The sequence below is a fragment of the Humulus lupulus genome, chromosome 2, assembly GCF_963169125.1.
Source record: "Humulus lupulus chromosome 2, drHumLupu1.1, whole genome shotgun sequence".
Lineage (NCBI taxonomy): Eukaryota > Viridiplantae > Streptophyta > Magnoliopsida > Rosales > Cannabaceae > Humulus > Humulus lupulus.
The window spans coordinates 213,235,015-213,242,132 of record NC_084794.1 but is presented as its reverse complement, the minus strand read 5'-3'; the positions used below and the strand labels follow the sequence as shown (position 1 = coordinate 213,242,132).

The 7,118-nt window shown below is 38.1% G+C and overlaps 1 non-coding gene across 1 annotated transcript; it reads right to left on the bottom strand.

Moving 5' to 3' along the window:
• Window positions 1–1,540: 1,540 nt before the first annotated feature.
• On the bottom strand, window positions 1,541–1,648 carry LOC133820229 (small nucleolar RNA R71). Its single transcript, XR_009886653.1, has one exon. It is a non-coding gene; the product is annotated as a small nucleolar RNA R71 (small nucleolar RNA).
• Between the last annotated feature and the right edge of the window lie 5,470 nt (window positions 1,649–7,118).

The window sequence follows — 7,118 nt, the reverse complement described above, 5'->3', positions numbered from 1 at the left end:
ATGAATATTGTGTTAGCATAGTGTTCTTGTATTTGTGGGTTGTATTTTTTTTATTTAGTAATTTTTAGTTAATTTGATTATTAAAAAAATCAAAACAAAAAAATTTAGTTATTTTATATATATATATATATATTTTTCTTCTTTTTCTTTCTCCCTTTTCTTTTTTGGTAAAACAAAAAAAAATTATATATATATCTATATAAAAACAAAAAAAAGTAAAAAAATATATATTTTTTTTTCTTTTTTCTTTCTTTTGGTTAAAAATAAGAATCATATAAATATATATAATTTTTTTTTCTTTTTAGTTAATTTTTATTCCATTTCTCTTTCTTAATTTCTTTCCTATTTTTTTTAGTTTAATAAATATTCAAAAAAAAAGAATTAAGCTTGCTATTTTATCTTCACTTCAATTCTTTTTTTTTTGTTTTTGTGTGTTGATTATTTTGTTGCTTTAGGTACCTTAGTTTAGGTTTTCTTTTTATTTGCTTTAGTTTTCCTTAGAATTTAGGTTTTCCAAAAAAAAAAAAAAATTTGGTCATAAAATTTCAATCATAAAACACTTAGTATTGGGAACAATTGTGTAATATTACAAATGGTAGAACCCGATATTGTTTTGTCTAGAAATATTGGTTGTTAAATAAGGTTTGTGATAGCGATACCCTCCACACTTACCTGGGAACCTCGGAGAGTTCTGTCTAGGCAAGTGTGGGTCTAAAGCGGTACCTTGGCAACCTTCCCAATCGGCCTAGGAACATTTCGAGCATATACCTTTGCACTATTACATTGTTGAACTTATTCCTATAAGAAAACCAAACTTGTTCTGTCAAAATAAGAAATTCCACTCTGCTTAAAGGTTGTTGGTCGAAAAGGTTAACTTGTGATCCACCATACTTACTCAGTAACCTTGGGGAGTTCTAGTAAGGGGTTGGAGATCACCCCAAAACCACCAAATCTACCTAGGAACAAGTTTAACCAAAAAAAAAAACTTCAAATAAAAAAAATAAAAACATACAATAAAATCTAATTCTGATTTTCGAGAGTGGATGAATCATCATGAAACTTCCAGTGAGACTTTTTCCATTCATCTGCCACTCCTTCTGGAACTCCTTCCACCAATCTTGCTTCTCCAAAAACTTTTGCTGATAATAGTCCATTCGCAATGGCTCGCAATGATGAAATCCAACCAAGAACTCTCAATGACTACCTCCATCCTACTCACACTTCCACTCCTTCATGCATTATCTTCCCTCCTAATATGCCTGCATTAGACTTTAAACCTAGCATGATTCAACTCTTGCCCACATTTCATGGAATGGAAAATGAAAGCCCGTACGTGCATATCAGAGAATTCGAGGAGGTATTAGCCACGTTCTATAACCGAACCGAAAATGTCGATTCTATGCGACTAAAGTTTATCCCATTCTCCTGGAAGGACAAAGCCAATAGCTGGTTATACTCTTTGAGACCTAGGTATATTGGAGCATGGGAGGCGATGACCAAATCCTTCTTTCTGAAAAACTTCCCCAGCCATAACACCAATAGTCTAAAACTATAGATTTCCATATTTTCCCAAAAAGGACAATGAAACGTTCTATCAAGTCTGGGAAAGATTCAAAGACCTGTTGAATCAGTGCCCGCACCATGGCTATTAGAACTAGCGTTTGGTCAGTTACTTCTATGAAGGCCTCACGAGTCGTGAGCACCAGTTTGTAGAAATGATATGTAATGGTGAATTCCTTGAAAAAGAGCTAGACGATTCTCTTGAATATCTCGAAGAAACTGCAAAAACATCTCACACCTAGACTGGTCCAAGTGCTACTGATAGCACCAACCAACACAAACCATCAGGGATCTATCAACTTCGAGAAGAGGATTGTATTAAGGCCCAACTCGAAGCTTTGAAAAAGAAGTTTGAGGTCTTGATGATGAAAAATGGCCAAAAATCGCACATGATTGCTCAAACGGAACCACAAGAACCTTTCTTTGTTTGTGGAGGGACGGAGCATTTAGCTAAGGATTGCTTAGCTTTTAATGAAATGAGGGGGGTTTATGAGGAGCAATGCAATGCCTTAAGCGCATATAACAAGCCATTATCCCATGCGTACAACCCTAGTTGGAGAAACCACCCAAATTTCAGTTGGAGAGATTCCGACCAAGCTCAATCGTCTGGAGGCCAATGGAGAAATGAGCAACAAGTTCAACCATCAAAGGCATATTCTGCACCTTAATACAATGCTCATCCACAAGGAAATTCTCTCGAGAATACCCTTCATGTATTCATAGAGGAACAATCCAAACTAAATTTCCAAATGATGGAAGAAATGAAGGAAATGAAATGTCAATTCTCAAAATTGACTGAATTTGTGGCCATTCTGGAAAAAGGCAAACTTCCTTCCTAACCAAAATTCAATGTGCAAGGCCAACACATGGCCCAATCTTCAAATTCTAATGATCAAAATGTTAAGGAAGCAAATGCCATCACAACCAGAAGTGGTAAAACTTTGCAAGACCCACCCATAAAATCCAACTCTCCCAGTACTCCATAAGTTACTCCCAAAAATCCACCACTCAATGCTTCTCCAAAAGTACCATTTCCCCAAGCTTTGAAACCAGTTGGGAAACATCCTGATAATCAAGTTGAAATCCTTGAGCACTTGACACAAGTGAAGATTAATCTTCCTTTGCTTCACATCATAAAACAAGTGTCAGCTTATGCCAAAATCATCAAGGATCTATGCACTACAAAAAGGGAGTACCATGTCAAGAAGACTGCTTTCTTGACTGAGCAAGTAAGTGCGGTGATTGAACAAAAGACACTGCCGAAATACAAAGATCCCGATTGTCCCACCATTTCTTTTCAAATTGGGACACATGAAGTCAACCAAGCCTTACTTGATCTTGGCCCGAGTGTAAATCTCATGCCTTACTCTGTATACTCGTAACTCGATCTTGGAGAAATGAAGCCAACATCTGTTGTGCTGCAGCTTGCTGACCGCTCCACCAGAAAGCCTAAGGGTATTGTTGAGGATGTTTTAGTTCAAATTGAAAAATTCTATTACCCCGTGGACTTCCTTATTCTTGATACCCAATCTATGGTAAACATGGAGTCAAAAATTCCTATTATCCTCGGAAGGCCATTCCTTGCTACTGCAAATGCTTTGATCAATTTTCGGAATGGCCTAATGAAGATATCGTTTGGAAACATGACTCTTGAAGTCATTATCTTTCGCATCGGGAAATAACCCCGAGAAGATGATGAATGTTATCAAACATTCATGATTGACACTTTAATTCCCGGGGAGGTTCAATTGCGACACAACTTCGATAATCTCGATGAACTCCTCCTTTTTTCTCAAAATGAAAGTCTCAGTTCTATTGAGTTTACTCTTGCAATATCATATCACATAGACTCACGGAATAGAAGGATCTAGTTTTGGCAACCTCGCTTTGAAGAGTTACCTCGTGACAGCCGAAAAGTTCAGCTGAAGAGGTTCCAGTTGTTCAATTGACCCAACTTTCCGAGGGTTTGAAACATGTCTTCTTGGGAGAAGATGAAACCTTTCCAGTTATCATCACGTCCAACCTTCAAAATTCTCAAGAATTTCAGTTACTCGAGCTACTACGAACGCATAAATCTGTGATACGTTGGGTGCTTGTTGATATCAAAGGTATTAGCCCTTTAATTTTCTCCCATTGAATCAATCTGGAGGACGAGGCTATCCTTCGAAGAGACCCTCAAAGGCGACTGAACCCCACAATGAAAGAAGTTGTAAAAAAAGAAGTTTTGAAATTGATAGATACTGGTATTATATAACCAGTAGCTGATAGCAAATGGGTCTGTCTAACTCAAGTCGTGCCCAAGAAATCTGGTGTCACTAAGATCCAAAGCGAAAAAGGGGTCCTTGTCCCCACAAAAATTGTGACAGTGTGGCGCATGTGCATTGATTATAGAAAATTAAATGCCACCTTTCGCAAAGATCATTTTCCACTCCCATTCATTGATCAAATCCTTGAACATGTAGCTGATCATCCATTCTATTGCTTTCTTGATGGCTATTCTGGCTATTATCAAATTGAGATTGCATTAGAGGATCAAGATAAGACCACTTTCACTTGTCCCTTTGTCACTTTTGCTTTCCGGCGTATGCCATTTGGCTTGTGTAATGCTCCAGCTACTTTCCAAAGATGCATGAAGAGAATCTTTAGTGACATGATTGAAAAATCAATGGATGTATTCATGGATGACCTAACCGTTTTTGGAAATTCCTTTGACACATGTCTTCTTCATATTGACGTTGTTTTAAAACAGTGTATTGAGAAAGGACTTGTGCTCAATTGGGAGAAATGCCACTTCAAGGTATCTTCTGGCATAGTCTTAAGCCACATTGTTTATGAAAGAGGAATTGAGGTTGATCAATCCAAAGTCGACCTTATCTCCAACCTGCCTACTCCTAAGACTGTCAAAGACGTTAGGTCATTCCTTGGTCATGTTGGTTTCTATAGGAGGTTCATATAAAAAATTTCAATGATTTCCCGTTCGCTAAGCAACCTCCTAGCAAAAGATGTTACCTTTGAGTGGACACCTAAGTGCGAGGAATCATTTTGAACGCTTATAAATTCACTCACTTCTGCTCCCATCATTCAGTCACCTAATTGGAGTCTTCCTCTCAAGATCATTTGTGATGCGAGTAACTTTGCTGTGGGACCTGTGCTAGGACAACGAAGGGAGGGGAAACCCTTTGTTGTCTATTATGCAAGTCGAACTCTCAATAGTGCTCAAATGAACTATTCCACTACTGAAAAAGAGTTTCTTGTCGTTGATAACTCTACAAAATAGAGTTATTTTACAACTTTTTATGTGCTAATTGTTTCTTAATTCTTGATTTTTTAATTGATTTATTATGTTTTAAAGTAATTTTGAATTTATTGGGTTTATTTTGATTTTATATATTTTTGTGTGTTTTTATAGTTATTTTGTTGTAACTTCTGCCCAGCCAGGCTCAATGCCTCCCACGCCTACCTCCAACCGAAGCCTCAAGCCTTCAACTACTCCACCAAATGCTTGCTTCACCCAGCACCTGCCCTTTCCTTCCGCCAAGTCCAGGCCCAGCTGTACACCACATGCCAGCAATCTCCTTCACCAGCCACACGGGCCAGCTGTGCCCATTCAACCCAACCGTGCTCTTCTTCAGCTGCCACCTAGCCCAGCTGCCTGAACCACCTGGCCTAGCCACCCTACCAGCCACCTTTCCCCATTTTGAGCCCAACAATTGCATTTTTGTACCTTTGTTGCCCAAAAATGCAAACTTTTTACCCAAACTTTCCTATACATTTTACCCCAAAACATCATCACTACACCCTATAATTTACCCCTACTTACCTTATTATTCTTCATTTCAAATTTAATTTAATCAATTTAAATTGATTATTTTAAACACCTCTTTTGGCTATAAATAAGGAATTAGGGAGTGATTATTTTGGGGTGCTTGGAGGAGAGTTTACACTACACACTTACCACATTTCAAAACCTCTCTATTCTCTTCATCTTCTTCTTCTTTTTGGTTAATTTTCTATGTATTTTTAGAGGAACAATTTGGGGGTTCATCCTCCAAATTTTCCTATTTATGTTTGTAATTTTTTTGTTTGTATTTTCTATTCTAGTTATGAGTTTCTAATTTTTTTAAGATTATTAAGGTGATGATGAAACAATATGTATTGACGTCGTTTTTCGTCAACTTAAATCGTAGAGAAATTAAACAATTAAACAATGAAGCGAATGAATGATGAAGAGAAAAAAGAGACTTTTTACGTGGTTTAGCAGTTAATTCTGCCTAGTCCACGAGTCTATGTTATTAAGACTTGGAGTTCTCTGGAAATTCTTCAGAGATGAATTACCCAGAGCTTTCTCTCTAGAAATCAGAAATCGGTTTATTACAAGTTGTGACTCCTTCTCTATTTATAGAGAAGGTTGCATAATTCATACCCACATATTTCGGGAAGATATTCTACATATCAATTGAAATAATGATATTAAATGCATTATATCCTATATACACTGAAACGTCCCATGAAGATCGAGAACGGAAAACAGATTAAATGAAATCCCTTAAATATTGGGATTGCACAACAATAAATATGTCCACACGTAATGGGCTACCCCAGGTGACTCATCAGGTCTTCAAGATCAACAATTGGCATTGAGTCTGTCGAGACTTATGGGTCAATCACGAACTTGTCACCCAACTTCATGCTACGCTTGGGATAGGTAGGTGCTGTCTAGTCTGTCACACCCGAGCTTCCACGTCCTAAGCTCGAACTACCTCGTTTGAGGACGATCGGGAAAATATATATTTAAGTGTCATGTCGTTTCCCATCACGAGCATATAGAATATTCGAGGTTACACATCCTCGAGGTCGTTGTTTTACTTCAGAGGTTTTACGACTGGACCATATGATGTTTTCATACATTTTGAGCTCACACATGACGAGCCCAGTTTTCGAGGTCATAACCTCGTATCTCGAAATCTGGGTGTAACATTTTGCCCCCTCAAAAGTATTAGTTCGAATCCTGTGAGAAGGAAACTTTTGAACTGCCACTCTTGGAAACTATACCATCATTTGCACTCGAGTGTGGACACGCATCAGCCAAGTATTGACTAATCAGAGTACTTGAGTGCCTTGGAACCATGCCCACGTTTGTTCGCTTGACAACTTTATGGTACCATCACCTCATTTTCCCCTGAGCGTCGAATTTGTTACACCCAGATTTCGAGACCTGAGATTGTGACCTCGAAAGCTGGATTCATCAGGTGTGAGCTCGCAATAGCTAAAATGCATGTTTGTGGTCCAGATGCCAAACCCTCGAAGCAAGGTGGCAACCTCGAAGTTCTTTCTAAGCTCGAAAGACATAGCATCGGAGTATATCCATTGTCAGGTGTCTTCGGATCAAGTAGCCCGAGCTTGGAATGGGTATGAGCTCGAAATGTATCGACCTTGGTGGTATTTACCCACTCCAAGCTAGTCTTGTGAAAGTTACATAGCTCATAATTTACATAAAAACATGGACTGGCATGATGCTAATTGCCAACCTCGAACGACTTAGTGGGTCATCTGATGAG